Below are 15,585 nucleotides of genomic sequence, written 5' to 3'. Positions count from 1 at the left end.
GCCCTGGTGTCTGGCTGCGCATAATCAGCAGCCAGGCGATTTGCCTCAGCCTCCCACCCCGCCATAAAGGTCTCCCCCTTACTTTCACAGAGATTGTGGAGCACACAGCAAGCAGCAATAACAATGGGGATATTGGTTTGGCGGAGGTCTGACCGAGTCAGTAACGAGCGCCAGCGACCTTTTAAACGGCCAAATGCACATTCTACCACCATTCTGCACTTGCTCAGCCTGTAGTTGAACAGCTCCTGACTCCTGTCCAGGCTGCCTGTGTATGGCTTCATGAGCCATGGCATTAAGGGGTAGGCTGGGTCCCCAAGAATAACTATTGGCATTTCAACATCCCCAATGGTTATTTTCTGGTCCGGGAAGTAAGTCCCTTGCTCAGCCGTTTAAACAGAGTAGTGTTCCTGAAGACGCGAGCGTCATGAACCGTTCCCGGCCAGCCCACGTTGATGTTGGTGAAACGTCCCTTGTGATCCACAAGTGCTTGCAGCACCATTGAAAAGTACCCCTTGCGGTTTATGTACTGGGTACCCTGGTGCTCCGGTGCCAAGATAGGGATATGGGTTCCATCTATCGCCCCACCAGAGTTAGGGAATCCCATTGCAGCAAAGCCATCCACTATGACCTGCACATTTCCCAGAGTCACTACCTTTCGTAGCAGCACCTCAGTGATTGCTTTGGCTACTTGCATCACAGCAGCCCCCACAGTAGATTTGCCCACTCCAAATTGATTCCCGACTGACCGGTAGCTGTCTGGCGTTGCAAGCTTCCACAGGGCTATCGCCACTCGCTTCTCAACTGTGAGGGCTGCTCTCATATTGGTATTCTGGCGCTTCAGGGCAGGGGAAAGCAAGTCACAAAGTTCCATGAAAGTGCCCTTACGCATGCGAAAGTTTCGCAGCCACTGGGAATCGTCCCACACCTGCAATACTATGCGGTCCCACCAGTCTGTGCTTGTTTCCCGGGCCCAGAATCGACATTCCACGGCTATAACCTGCCTCATTAACAGCATGATCTCCAAAGCACCGGGGCCCGCGGTTTGATAGAATTCCATGTCTATGTCCTCATCACTCTCGCCGCTGCGCTGCCGTAGCCTACTCCTCGCTGCCTGGTTTTGCAGATTCTGGTTCAGCATAAACTGCACGATAACGCGTGAGGTGTTTACAATGTTCATGACTGCTGTCTTGAGCTGAGCGGGCTCCATGCTTGCCGTGGTATGGCGTCTGCACTGTTCCCCAGGAAAAAGGCGCGAAACGGTTGTCTGTCGTTGCTTCCCTGGAGAGGGGGGAGGATGTACCCAGAACCACCCGCGACAATGTTTTTGGCCCCATCAGGCATTGGGATCTCAACCCAGAATTCCAATGGGCGGAGGAGACTGCGGGAACTATGGGATAGCTATGGGATAGCTACCCACAGTGCAACGCTCCGGAAATCGACGCTAGCCTCGGTACATGGACGCACACCGCCGAATTAATGTGCTTAGTGTGGCCGGATACATTCGACTTTATACAATCTGTTTCCAAAATTCGAATTATATAAATTTGGATTAATCCGTAGTGAAGACATACCCTAAGAAAGACCACCGAGAGACGTGCTGCAATGTTTCTGTTGTCCGACTAGGACAAAAAGCCAAAGGAACTTTTTGTCAATCCTAAGGGTTCTTTCTGGAAAGCAGCTCTGATCTGAACCCGAACCAAAATTTATTCATAATAGAGAGAATTTTTGATAGTTGGCTTTTAAGTCATGTGTTTGTTAAAAATAGAGCAAATTAATAATTATATATGCATATGCACACATTGTTTAGAACCTAAATAAAAAGAGTGAAGGGTGAACAATGCTGCTACTGGCATGTTTGTCTTTCATAGATTCAAAACTTCCAATGTCAGAAGGGACCATTGTGATCATCTAATCCAGTGGTTCTCTACCTTTTTGGGCTCATTTGTAAATGTTTATGACCTGTTGTGACCCAGTAAATAGTCTGGGGGTGCAGACCCTGGGGCAGTTTCAGTCAGGTCCTGCATCTGGGGGGCGGGGGTCCTGCCCAGCACTCACCCCACAGTGGTGGTTTCTGCAGCTCCTATGCTGTGGGTGTGGCTGGGCTCGACTCTCCATTCTAGGCATTGCAACCTCCAGGGTTGCAGCACCACTCAGGTTTGGCCCCACTCCCCCTCACTGGACCAAATTTGTGAGAGTGGAATTGCGACCTGGCTCATGGGGTTGCACTGCCCCACACTTAAATTTGGCCTACCCAGACTACCGGCATCATGATGGCTGGGCCAAGCCTGAGTAGCAGTGGGACCACAGAGATTGCAGTGCCTGGAGTAGGAAGGCGAGCCCAGCCCACCCTGTAAGACAGGAGCCACGAGAGCTGCCATGAAGAGCTATAACTAGGCATTTTAGCGCCCACGGCGAGCAAGCATATTTGCGCCCCCTACTAGAGCCCTGCAAGGGACTATTGTTTCAATCCTGCTCCCGCCCCGCAAGACCCACTCCCACCTGCTCCCTCATTGTTTGTTGAATTTTTATCCCGCTCCCGCTATTATGGCAGTGGGATAAAAATTCAACACACAATGCGGGAGCGGGTGGGGGTGGGTATTGCATGGGTGGGACAGGAGTGGGATTAAAAAATTAGTCCTCCTGCGCCACAAACATGACCGCCCCAGCAGCACCACCACTGCCAGCAGTAGCACAGAAGTAAGGGTGGCAGTACCATACCCGCTGCAGGGCTCTACCTCAATTGCATTTTTTGGGGCATTCTCTCTCACCCCACCAGCTTTGCGCCCACTGCCCTACCCTGGTTATGGACCTGCTGTCACGTGACCCTTTGAAACATTTTGGCATCCCAATTTTGGGTCCTGACCCATGGGTTGAGAAATCCTGATCTAGTCTGACCTGTATAACACAGGTCATAGAACGTCCCCAAAATCATTCTTAGAGCAGATCTTTTAGAAAAACATCCCATCTTGATTTTAAAATTGCCATTGATGGAGAATCCATCACCACCGTTGGTAAATTGTTCCCATGATTAATTGGAATCACCATTATAAATTTACACTTTGTTTCCTGTCTGAATTTGTCTAGCTTCAACTTCCAGCCACTGGATTGTATTATACCTTTCTCTGCTAGACTGAAGAGCTCATTATTAAATATTTGTTCCCCATGTAGATATTTATAGACTGTAATCAAGTCACCCCTTAACCTTCTCTTTTTTAAGCTAAATAGATTGATCTTCTTAAATTTATCACCATAAGGCATGTTTTATAATCCTTTAATCATTCTCGTGCCTCTTCCCTGAACCCTCTCCAGTATATCAACATCCTTCTTGAATTGTGAGCACCAGAACTGAACACCATATTCCAGCAGATGTGTTATGCTTAAACAAAGCACACGGGATCTTTTATAGGGGAGAAGGCAGCATGCCACATTTATTGAGAATACAGCAGTTAGCATATGCTTTTCAGTCACACACACCCACCATGCACACAGTCCTGCCAGTTAATGTTTATAGTTACCAGTCCAGAGTCTGGATCAATCTAGTGGCCAGCCAGATTGGTCGCAGAGGGGAGCCAGGCTCTGTCGGTCATGATCCGATGCTCCTGGAGTTGTGGCAAAATGAACCCAAAGTCACATGACCAAGCACCCTGTTCTTATAGTCTTTTTTCTCTGTTGAAGTCTAGGATTTGTGATCGGTTACTCCTTAATTGGTGTTATCTTTTGATGTTAACATTCCAAAACACCTCCGAGAGGGTCATCCTTTTTTTTTTTTTTTATTTTTATCCTGTCCTGGTTTTGATTTAATCAATTGTCTTGTCTTTAGAGGTGCCAGCCTCCACCTCAGCGTCGTCAATCTGCCCTTCCTCACTTATGGATGCGTGTTGATGGTTCTCTGGTGTCCTTAAGTTTCTTCACTCCTCCTTCCTTGACCATCTGACTTTAACAATGGCCTTCACACCTTATCTTTTCCTGATGGATGCATTCCTCATTCACACAAACAGTCTTTTACACAGACCTTCAAAGGTATACAGCGGTTTTTATGTTGAGCAAGAAAGGCATTGTAAATTACACCTTACTAAATCTTGTAATCAAAACAGTTCACATTGTGGCCCAGGCCTTCAACATTCCTCTAATCTCCTCAACATAGACACAATACAAGATCCTGTCTCTTACTTATTAAACCTTAAAACAAAGAAATGTATATTTAACTACAGTGCCTAATTTATAATACATATAGGAAACCACAGTAGACATTATAACTTATCTTAAAACAAGAGTGACCATAATCAGTCATAAGGATTGTTCTGGTCTGTCCCTGCCTTAACATCAGTATAGACTCTGGCAGTCTGTCAGATGCATGTCTACCAATATCCCAGAGGGTCATTCCTTTCTGTTATTCAAAAAGGGTGGCTGGCAGGATGATCAAATCATACATTAATTCTTATAGTACAAATATAAAATCCTGCTCCGACAGATGTCACACCAATGTCAAATGCATAGGTAAAATAACCTCTCTATCCCTACTCGAGAATATCCTGTTTATGCATCCCAGGATCGCATTAGCTCTTTTAGCAACAAGGTCATATTGCGATCTTATGTTCAGCTGATTATCTACCATGACTCCCAAAACTTTTTCAGAGTCACTGCTTCCCAGGATAGAGCCCCCCAATCCTGTAAATATGGCCTGCATTGTTTGTTCCTAGATATGTACATCTACGTTTAACTATTTTAAAATGCATATTGTTTGCTTGTGACGAGTTTACTAAGCAATCCAGATTGCCCTGTATCAGCGAGCTGTCCTCTTCATTATTTACCACTTTTTTTCCCCCAATTTTTCTGTCATCTGCAAACTATGTCGATGAAGATTTTATGTTTTGCAGACAGCAATGTCACCCTTTACTGAGTGGCCAACACCTGTTCACCTGTGAGCTCTCGGTCGATTTCTGACTTTTCATGGTAGATTGTAAATAGCTGTAAGACTACTAACCATTATTGAGGCCATAAATCTTGTGTTTTCACCTTCTACCCCAAATAAATAAAAAAAGGTTTGTGTGTGTGCACGCGCACACGTATATATATTCTGTAATGACACTCACAGCAGCAGGGAAAGGGTTCATTTTTACAGGGATAGCTATGGAAAGCTTCTCCTAAAATACCTCCAAAGACAGAACTACTTGCTAAGTATAAGGTGTTATCTTCATCCATGACAGACTATTTCCATCTTACATTAGAATACGAGAGAGAGACTGTTTTTAAAAAAAGCTACCAAGTTGGTGATGAATTAATTTGTACTTGTTCTTCTGAGATCAATCTTTTATACTGTTTATAACTCCAAACTCTATTTAATCACACACCTCCTTCTGCCCATGACATTTCAACAATCACCTTTTAGAATTGTTTAAATTGTTTTTCTGCTCCCAAGTATAGACTTAACAGATTTCCAAAGCTGGGTTTTTTTTGTTTTTCTTTTTTAATTAAAATTGCTTCTCTGTCTGGTCTTTTTGATAGATCTTCTGTTTTCTGTTTGCACAGCACCTAGCATAATAGGCCTTTCAGGACTACCATAAGACAAAGAAGAAGAAGAAGAATACATAACAAATGACAAAGTGGACTAATTCACTAGTTTTTCATTATGGCAACCTGAGTTCACAGATGAAAACAGGTTGATAATCTCAATCTTCTGACCCTTTATAGTCTATACTGGACATGCTACCACATAATAAAAGCTACTGCACAGCTACTAGTCTCGGCTCAAGAGAGGACAGACTAGAGAAGCAGGGATGATCCAGGTGTGTTAGCAGAGCTGTGTGGGATAACTTGCGCTGTGCTTTCCTTTATTATGCTTGACTTACTGCAGTGCTATTAGTCCCCCACTTTCACAGACTCAAAATTTCCGCAGTCACCACAAAAAACAATACACTACATTTAACTGTCAGTGCAGTCAGTGACTGCCTCCAAAGCATACACAAAAGACACAAACCTCTTTTTATTAGTTTAACTCACTGCCAAATTATACCTGTATGATCACGTTTGATATTTCTTAAATTTTGCCTGTTAAAAATAAGTTAAGAGCAAAATAGACTCAAGCTATGGAAATTTTATTCCAGAAAAAAATCTGACAATTTAAATTGTGTGTGGCTGTATGCATTAACAGGCTTTTTTACTATTATTGCTAATGCAATAAAGAGCATCAGCAAGTGAAGGATTAGAAAACAAATTGGACATCATTGCTTGCTGATCATGAGTCATGATTAATGACTCATACAAAACAAGGTATTATCATGGAATTATTTTTCACCATCCTCCATAATACTGGTCACTGTAAAACATTATTTTAATTCAATGAAAAGAGAGATTTTTTAACAGCTCAATCTGAGAAAGATAACCACTTAGGACAATAGGACTTGAGAGACCACGTAGGACAAGCTCGGAATTTAAGCATTTAGTTCTTCCATACCAAAGGCATTTTTGTTGATCTCTAACAAACAAAAAGCAAAATTTCAGTCAGCGTGGAGCACTTGCAGCCAATGGAATGGCTGGAATTGATTTTTGCAGGTTGTTTATGGTAAGAGTACAACAGAGTGGAGTAAATATAACAAATGCTGTTTGGATTTTTTAATTATAAATATTCTCTGTTAAACCAATCAAGTAAAATTGCTAAATTCTCGGATTATAACATGACTATACAGAACAAACTGGCCAAGAAGATAAAATGGCCCAATAGGACTTGAGAGACCCAGGTTCAATTCCTGCTCCACCACTGACTGTAAACAAAGTCACTAAGACTTGCTGTGCCTCAGCCGCCCCATATGTAAAACGGGGACAACTACATTAAAGATTGTGAGGTGCTCAGAATGGTGGGGGCCACATAAGTACATGAGATTTACTAGGACTGTTAGTGGAAGTATAGGGTATGCTACAGGGTATGCTACACTCCACTATTATCTGTACCATAATTGACGAACTTATTCTATGAGCATCATGTTAATAATGCCGAGATGTCTAGACCAATAAATATATCTTTTAGAAACCAAAAATCAATATCAAATGTCATAGACATTATTCAAAAATGTAAGGAATTTTCTAGACAAAAGGCTTCATCATTGATGGAGCTAAAGTTATAAATATTAAACTTAAAATCTCAAGAGAACCTTGTAGTTTCACCAAATCCACAAATGTTAGCCTGGTATTTCAAAATTCAGAGTAAAATATAACAGTAGAAGCTATGGAAATACAGAATGCAAGAGAATCATATGTTTATTATTATTATTCCTTAAGGTCCAGCAAGATGCTATACAAAGTGAAATATAGAGAAAGTCCCTGATTTTAGCAGATAAGGCTGATCTTGCAAACTGGACCCCTCATGGATGCAGGAGTACATCTGCATAGAACAGCATATAGGATCAGGGCCTAAAGGAAACAGTTAAAACAAGGCATATTGACACAGAGAAAGAAAGACTTTCTTTCTGACTGTTTAAAATAGATACAATATTATCAAAAGCTTAAAATCCAAAATATTTCACCATCCCAGCACATAGTATTAGCTGATCTTGGGGGAAAATTTGATGGGTTGCTTTCACAATGTTCAGAACCACACCAGTGACTCTGAAAATTAAGAAGTGAGCTTATGTCTTGTTGACGGACTGCTTGGGTACTATTTTATATTTAAAGGATTTAGTCAACATGATTTTTTTTAATTGACTAATTTTTTTTTAAAAGATTCAGTCTTGTGACAGAACACCATTTAATTAAAAAAAAAAAGTTAGAGCATTCTGTTTAATCTTTAGGCATGTTTACAGGAGTCTTTGGGGTGGGCTCAAAAGTAACACCAAATTCAGTCACGTGTATCCCACCTTCCCTTTCTATCTTAGATACTTATATCACCAAGGCCTGGTCTACACTAGGCGTTTATGTCGACTTTAGCGCCGTTACATCGACTTAACCCTGCACCCGTCCACACCACGAGGCCATTTAGTTCGACATAGAGCTCTCTTTAAATCGATTTCTGTAATCCTCCCCAACGAGGGGAGTAGCGCTAAATTCGACATGGCCATGTCGAATTAGGCTAGGTGTGGATGGAAATCGACGCTAATAGCTCCGGGAGCTATCCCACAGTGCACCACTCTGTTGACGCTCTGGACAGCAGTCCGAGCTCGGATGCTCTGACCAGCCACACTCCGGGAAAATTTGAATTCCTTTTCCTGTCTGGGCAGTTTGAATCGCAGTTTCTGTTTGGACACCGTGGCGAGCTCAGCAGCAGTGGCAACGATGCAGAGCTCTCCAGCAGAGATGGCCGTGCAATCCCAGACTAGAAAGAGGGCCCCAGCATGGACTGATCGGGAAGTCTTGGATCTCATCGCTGTGTGGGGAGATGAGTCCGTGCTTGCCGAGCTGTGCTCCAAAAGACGGAATGCAAAGATCTACGAGAAGATCTCTAAAGCCATGGCAGAGAGAGGATACAGCCGGGATGCAACGCAGTGCCGCGTGAAAATCAAGGAGCTGAGACAAGGCTACCAGAAGACCAAAGAGGCAAACGGACGCTCCGGATCCCAGCCCCACACATCCCGTTTCTACGAGGCACTGCATTCTATCCTAGGTGCGGCCGCCACCACTACCCCACCACTGACCGTGGACTCTGAGGATGGGATATTGTCCGCGGCCGGTTCCTCCGACATGTTAGCTGACGGGGAAGATGAGGAAGGAGATGAAGAGGACGATGCAGTCGACAGCGCTTACCACGCTGATTTCCCCGACAGCCAGGAGCTCTTCATCACCCTCACAGAGATCCCCTGCCAACCGTCCCCCGCCGTTCCCCTGAATCTGTGTCTGGGGTAAGGATCAAGCAGTAAGTGTTTTAAATATCTTAACATTTATTTATAACAGAACTTGCATATTTTAAATATTAACAATAGCTAAAGTGCTTTCAAGTATGTAAACTTTTATTTATAACAGAACAGGAAGATTTAAAATATTAACAATGGGTAAAGTGCTTCTAAACATGTAAACAGGAAAGTGCAACAAAACGGGAATCTGAACAAAGGGTATCATGATTATTGTGTCTTTGGCCGCTTCAATGTATAGTCTGAACCATTTTAAGAAAATTCAACAATGTCCGCTTCATGATTACACTGCCCAAGACGCTCCACTCTTTTGTCCCTCCAAGGGCACCTAACCCAAAAACTGGTCGATGTGTCCGGGGATAGAGGCGAGATCCTCCGGGGAGAACTCCTCATAGGCCTCCTGCAGGTGTCTTTCCAGCCTAATTATCAGGTTCTTTGGCAGGGAGAGCTTATTAGGCCCCCCGTGGTAAGAAACGTTTCCCTGCCACAACGCCAGCAGATATTCGGGGATCATGGCCTTGCACAGCATAGCAGCAAATGGCCCCGGTTTCTGCAGGCTGTCCCGGAGTATCCTCTCCTTCTGGCTCTCCGAGACCCTCAGGAGGGTGATGTCTGCCATGATTCCCTGCTTTGAATTAGGTAGGGGAAAGTTAGTATTGGGACTGCTTGCCCGTTCCTTTACAGAACTGCAACCGCCGGTTTACAGCCACGCGGTTTACAGCCGCGAGGGGCTGGGACAGGGGCAGAGTTCATGCTTGCAGGATTGCTGCCAGCAGAGACTCGCATTGCTTTCTATGTGAAAGGAGGCCAGTGCCACTCTTAAAGTTTTAAGCAGCCACAAGTCTACGGCTTACCATGTTTGCCAGCTAGACAAAGTCCGGTGTCCTGCCCCGCTCCTCAGCTCACCACAGCAAGACCGCAGGCACTGTAGGCGAGGGCCGAAAATTCGACCTTGTCCTCAGTGCGCATGTGATAGGTGCTCTGCATGGTCTTGTTCACAGAGAAAGACTATGTTCTCTGTTCACAGATACATTGATCTGTCTCAGGAATTCACTCCCTTTTTCAAATTCCCACAGCCACATCTGCCCAGAGGCTAGCGCACATTAGGAGGAGGAAGAAGAGGACACGGGAAGACATGTTTGCTGAACTAATGGGATGCTCCCGAGCACAGGCAGCCCAGCAGACACAGTGGAGGGAGAACTTGTCCCAAATGCACCGGGCAAACATGGAACGGGAGGAGAGGTGGCGACAGGAGGACCAGCAGGCGACTCAAACGCTGCTTGGACTAATGAGGGAGCAAACGGACACGCTCCGCCGCCTTGTGGATGTTCTGCAGGACCGGAGGCAGGAGGAGAGAGCCCCGCTGCAGTCTCTCTCTAACCGCCCTGCCCCGCCACCAAGTCCCATACCCCCCTCACCCAAAGTCCAAACACGGAGGGGCGGCAGGGGCTGTGAAAACTTTCACTCCACCCCAGCGGACTGCTATAGCACTAGAAGGCTCTCATTCCCCAAAATCTGAAAAGTCCTTTCCTACCCGCCTCACACAAGACCCCGTCCAAGTTTCACCCCCCCGTTCCATGTGTGGTTGTTAATAAAAAATACGTTTCTGTTCATTACTGTTTCCATCCTCTTCTTTTGGAGGAGAGTCTGTCTGAAGGGGGGGGGAAGGGGCTTGGTAATTAGACAGGACAGTCACCTTTAGCAGGGGGCAGGCCCAGCAGCAGGGCACATACACAGTGCAGTGACTAGTTACCCTGGTCAGTCTGGGAGGTGGCTTTCATGTTCTGTGGGGGGGGGGGGTTGCTCTGTGACTTTGTGGCGGGGGAGGGCAGTTTAGAAGCATCATTGGCATCACAACACTAAACCCAGGTTTAAAACATTCCCGCGAAAACAGTAATGAAGACAACGGTGTTCATTAGCAAAACAGAACAGATTTTATTTTTTGGGAAGGGGGTGAAGGGGGTAACTGGGTAAAGAAACGGGGGCAAGTTCAGCTTCTGTGTCCACAAACTTAAAAGTCACTGGGTACCCTGCTCAGTCTTGAAACTGGCTTTCAAAGCCTCCCGGATGTACAGCGCGTCCTGCTGGGATCTTCTAATCGCTCGGCTGTCTGGCTGGGCGTAATCAGCAGCCAGGCTATTTGCCTCAACCTCCCACCCCGCCATAAAGGTCTCCCCCCTTGCTCTCACAGAGATTGTGGAGCACGCAGCAAGCTGCTATAACGATGGGGATATTGGTTTCGCTGAGATCACAGCGAGTCAGTAAGCTTCTCCATCTCCCCTTGAGACGGCCAAAAGCACACTCCACCACCATTCTGCACTTGCTCAGCCGGTAGTTGAAGAGTTCTTTTTCACTGTCCAGGGCGCCAGTATAGGGCTTCATGAGCCAGGGCATTAGCGGGTAGGCTGGGTCCCCGAGGATCACTGTAGGCATCTCCACATCCCCAACAGTTATCTTGTGGTCCGGGAAGTAAATACCTTCCTGCAGCCGTCTAAACAGACCAGAGTTCCTGAAAACCCGAGCGTCATGAACCTTGCCCGGCCATCCGACGTTGATGTTGGTAAAACGTCCCCTGTGGTCCACCAGTGCTTGCAGCACCATTGAAAAGTACCCCTTTCTGTTGATGTACTGGCTGGCCTGGTGGCCCGGTCCCAGGATAGGGATGTGAGTCCCATCGATAGCCCCACCGCAGTTTGGGAATCCCATCGCAGCGAAGCCATCTATGATGGCCTGCGCGTTTCCCAGGGTCACTACCTTTGACAGCAGTACCTTCACGATTGCCTTGGCTACTTGCAGGACAACAACCCCCACGGTAGATTTGCCCACGCCAAAGTGGTTCGCGACTGACCGGTAGCTGTCCGGCGTTGCAAGCTTCCAGAGGGCTATGGCCACTCGCTTCTGGACAGTCAGGGCTGCTCGCATGCGGGTGTCCTTGCGCTTCAGGGCAGGGGACAGCAACTCACAAAGTTCGAGGAAAGTCCCCTTCCGCATGCGAAAGTTTCGCAGCCACTGCGATTCATCCCAGACCTGAAGCACTATGCGGTCCCACCAGTCCGTGCTTGTTTCCCGGGCCCAGAATCGCCGTTCAACAAAATCCACATGACCCATTGCCACCGTGATGTCCTGGGCGCTGAGGCTCGTGGTTTCTGACAGGCGTGTGCTACTCTCGGAGTTCAGGTCCTCACTCCGCTGCCATAGCCTCCTCGCCTGATTTCTCTCTATCTGCCTCTGTGAAAGGTGGATGATGAGCTGCGAGGCGTTGACAACGGCCACAACTGCAGCGATGGTCGCAGCGGGCTCCATGCTCGCGGTGCTGTGGCGTCCGCGCTGTCACTGACCAGAAAAGTGCGCGAACTGATTTCCCGCCGGCGCTTTTAAGGAGGGAGGGAGGGCGGGAGTGACGACTGGATGACGACAGTTACCCAAAAGCACCCTCGAGACATTTTTTTCCCCCAGAAGGCATTGGGGGCTCGACCCAGAATTCCAATGGGCAGCGGGGACTGCGGGAACTGTGGGATAGCTGCCCACAGTGCACTGCTTCCAATGTCGACGCTTTCCCTGGTAGTGTGGACTGACAAAGTCGAATTACTGTCCTTAGTGTGGACACACACGTTCGACTTTCTAATATCGATTGCACATATTCGATTTAACTAAAATCGAACTACTCTCGTAGTGTAGACATACCCCAAGTTACCTGAGTGCCTCACATTTTATCTTCACAAGGGATTTATCCTTCCTTGTGAGGTAAGGAAGTACTATTATCTCTATTTTACAGATGAGCAAGTCACAGTCTTTCTGTGCTGCAGTTCTCAAGGTCACACCAGAAGTTTGTGGCACAGCAGAGAACTGAATCCAAGTACTAGGCTAGTGCCCTAACCACTGGACTATCCTTCCTTCCCACATGTCTGTCTGTTCACACGCCTGTCTACTGCCTCTTCAATTTCTCTTTTGCTACCCTCCTGCAGAGTATACACTTGAGCCACTGACAGGCCATGCAGGACAGTGATGCAACTGATCATCTGCAAAAATGACGCTGCCAAATTGCAGAAAGTATACAAATTTAAAAACCAGAGAAAAATAAGTATTTCCTCCAGGCTCTGTTCTAGGAATCATAGAATATCAGGGTTGGAAGGGACCTCAGGAGGTCATCTAGTCCAACCCCTTGCTCAAAGCAGGACCAATCCCCAACTAATCTCAGAGGTTCTATAACAATAGTAGGTACAGCTTTTCAGACAGAAGTGTAATTTTCCAGACACCAGTATCCCTTTAATCCTAAATGCACCTGCCTATTTAAGACACACCAAACTGTTCCTGCCTTTGTTAACACAACACACATTTCTGAAAAAGTGACAGGTTTTACAACTCTTCACCGAAAGTTACTGGATTCCAGACAATAATTCAGGACAATTCCCCCACATAGTATCAAATGTAAAAGCGTTGTTATTTGCAGTGTTGTTCCCAGAATATTAGAGAGACAAGGTGGGTGAGGTCATATATTTCATTGGACCAACTTCTGTTGATGAAAAAGACAATCTTTTGAGCTACACAGAGCTCTTCTTCAAGTGTTATGACACTTAGTATAGACATGTAGCTGCTATATCTAGAACTACAAGTCTCTAACAAAAATTTAATAGCTCACATGCCAGATGCACAGTGAGGTGAGATTACACTTAAGTATCCTAGATACACTTGTATTATACCAGGTTTCAGAGTGGTAGCCGTGTTAGTCTGTATCAGCAAAAAGAACCAGGAGTACTTGTGACACCTTAGAGACAAATTTGAGCATAAGCTTTCATGGGCTAAAACTCACTTCATTGTACCCCAGAGCTCCTCACCTTCTAAGTGGATTTGAAATGTCTACAGTCTGCAAACACCTTAAAATCCTTATCAAACCCTCCTTCTTCAAAAGATTGCTATTTTGCATTTAATGTGTATGTGAAGTAGCAATTCAGCTCTTGCCACAATGGCAAGAGCTCCTAAACATGGTGTTAATAATCAACAGAGCTTAGCATTAAAAAGGAACAGGGTCTGAACACTATTAAGTAACATGCAGACAGAAAACAAGCAGCCTCATGAGGCTACAGACAGCTTCATACCAGAGAATCCCCTGGAGCAGGGAGAACCAAGGAAAGGTCACTAGCATTTCAAAATTCACAGCATTTGATCCACTCCAGCAACTAAGATTAAAACCCCATCCTAACACTAGGAAGGTTTAAGATTGTCCAGGTGACCCTGACTCTGTATTTGCATATATTTCTAGTGTTTGATTAGAAGTGGAACCTTAGCTTTGAATTTATTCAGGTAATATTCACTTTCTGTGAAAACTAGAGCTGCTCTTAAGGATTTTTCTCTCTTAAGTAATGAAGAGATATTTACTACCCTAGCTCCATTTTAACCTGCAGTTTGTAAAGATGGAAGAAGAGAAACAAACAAAGAGATTTGTGGCAAGTCTTAGAATAATCACAGATTTATTTGAAGCAAAATAATGGATTTGATTTTTTTTAAATGGTGCCTGTAAGTGCCTAATTTTCTGTGAATATTGCACATTCCCATTTCACTATCAAATCACGTGTCAGATTTCTATACACTTTTACAACAGTCTTCCAAACAGCTTGGCAAAACAAACAAAAACCCACCACCAAAACAATCAATCAACCCACCCCCACATTTTGTATCACCGTTTACAATTGCCTTTTTAATTATCAAAGGCAGGAAAAACAAACTAAAGTACCTTCTAAAACTCCACGGGGAAATATATATATGAATATGGCCAAAGAGGGGAAAGAGAAAGCAAACTGACCAGTATTATCTGGGTGGGAGTTAAATAGCAACATCAAGGACTTACAATTTGGGGGGACAATATGATACGAGGGGGGTTGGGGAGGAGGAGATGAGAACCAAACAGGTACTAATTTTACGTTGGAGCAAGGGGGAGCGAGACAGAGAGGAGAACCCAAATTCCCGGGGTTCACACTGGGGGAGGAAAAGAGACGCCAGCCTGGAGAGGGTTAATATCAGGGATAGGGTGGGACAGATGAGAACCTACAATCCCAGGAAAAAAACAAGGAGTCTGGTGGCACCTTAAAGACTAACAGATTTATTTGGGCATAAGCTTTCGTGGGTAAAAACCTCACTTCTTCGGATGCATCCGAAGCTTATGCCCAAATAAATCTGTTAGTCTTTAAGGTGCCACCAGACTCCTTGTTGTTTTTGTAGATACAGACTAACACGGCTACCCCCCTGATACAATCCCAGGGTTAATTAATAATCATGGGGCAGAGGAGAGAGATTGGGGGAAGTAAGGAGAGGAGCCACCCCACAGGAGGGGGGGGGGAGCTGAGATTCCTTACCCCTGGGTTAACAGAGGGTGCATTAGCTCATTAGCTCCAGCCCAGCGAGTCACTGACCTGGTTCTGCTCCCTGCAGCAAGTTGCTGCTCCAGCTCCAGGACAAGCAGCACAACGTGCTGCGGGGAAAGAGGCCCCTCCGGAAACCAACACCGTGTGTAAAAGGGCCCAGTCAGGTCAGCAGAGAGGAGCTGGGACTCTGCTGATGTTGTGTATGGCACAGTGACTAGGGCTGGGGCTAAGGCAGGGTGTCAGTGCCGCAGGGCGGGAGGCTGTGACCCACTCATGATCTGGAGTGGAGAGGTGTTAAAATGCTGCCACCCAGCTACAGGGAGCCTTGGGCTGATCACCCTGCCTCTGCTTGCTCATCCTGCTCCTCCGTGCATGCTGCTAAACCATCC

The 15,585-nt window shown here is 45.8% G+C and overlaps 1 protein-coding gene across 2 annotated transcripts in view; it reads right to left on the bottom strand.

Annotated features, from left to right (window-relative positions):
• ECHDC1 (ethylmalonyl-CoA decarboxylase 1) overlaps positions 1–15,319 on the bottom strand; it is a 49,862-nt gene extending 34,543 nt beyond the window's left edge. The window contains exon 1 of one of the 2 annotated variants that reach the window (XM_024202871.1): positions 15,245–15,319. The gene's annotated coding sequence lies outside the window, so the exon portion shown is untranslated. Of the gene's footprint in view, positions 1–15,187 lie in introns of both variants that reach the window. The other variant, XM_024202873.2, reaches the window with a different exon arrangement.
• Positions 15,320–15,585: the final 266 nt, after the last annotated feature.

The sequence above is a fragment of the Terrapene carolina genome, unplaced genomic scaffold (assembly GCF_002925995.2).
Source record: "Terrapene carolina triunguis isolate 2854851 unplaced genomic scaffold, T_m_triunguis-2.0 Scaffold85, whole genome shotgun sequence".
Taxonomy (NCBI): domain Eukaryota; kingdom Metazoa; phylum Chordata; order Testudines; family Emydidae; genus Terrapene; species Terrapene triunguis.
The sequence above is the reverse complement of the archived record's forward strand: the minus strand, read 5'-3'. Positions and strand labels throughout refer to the sequence as shown.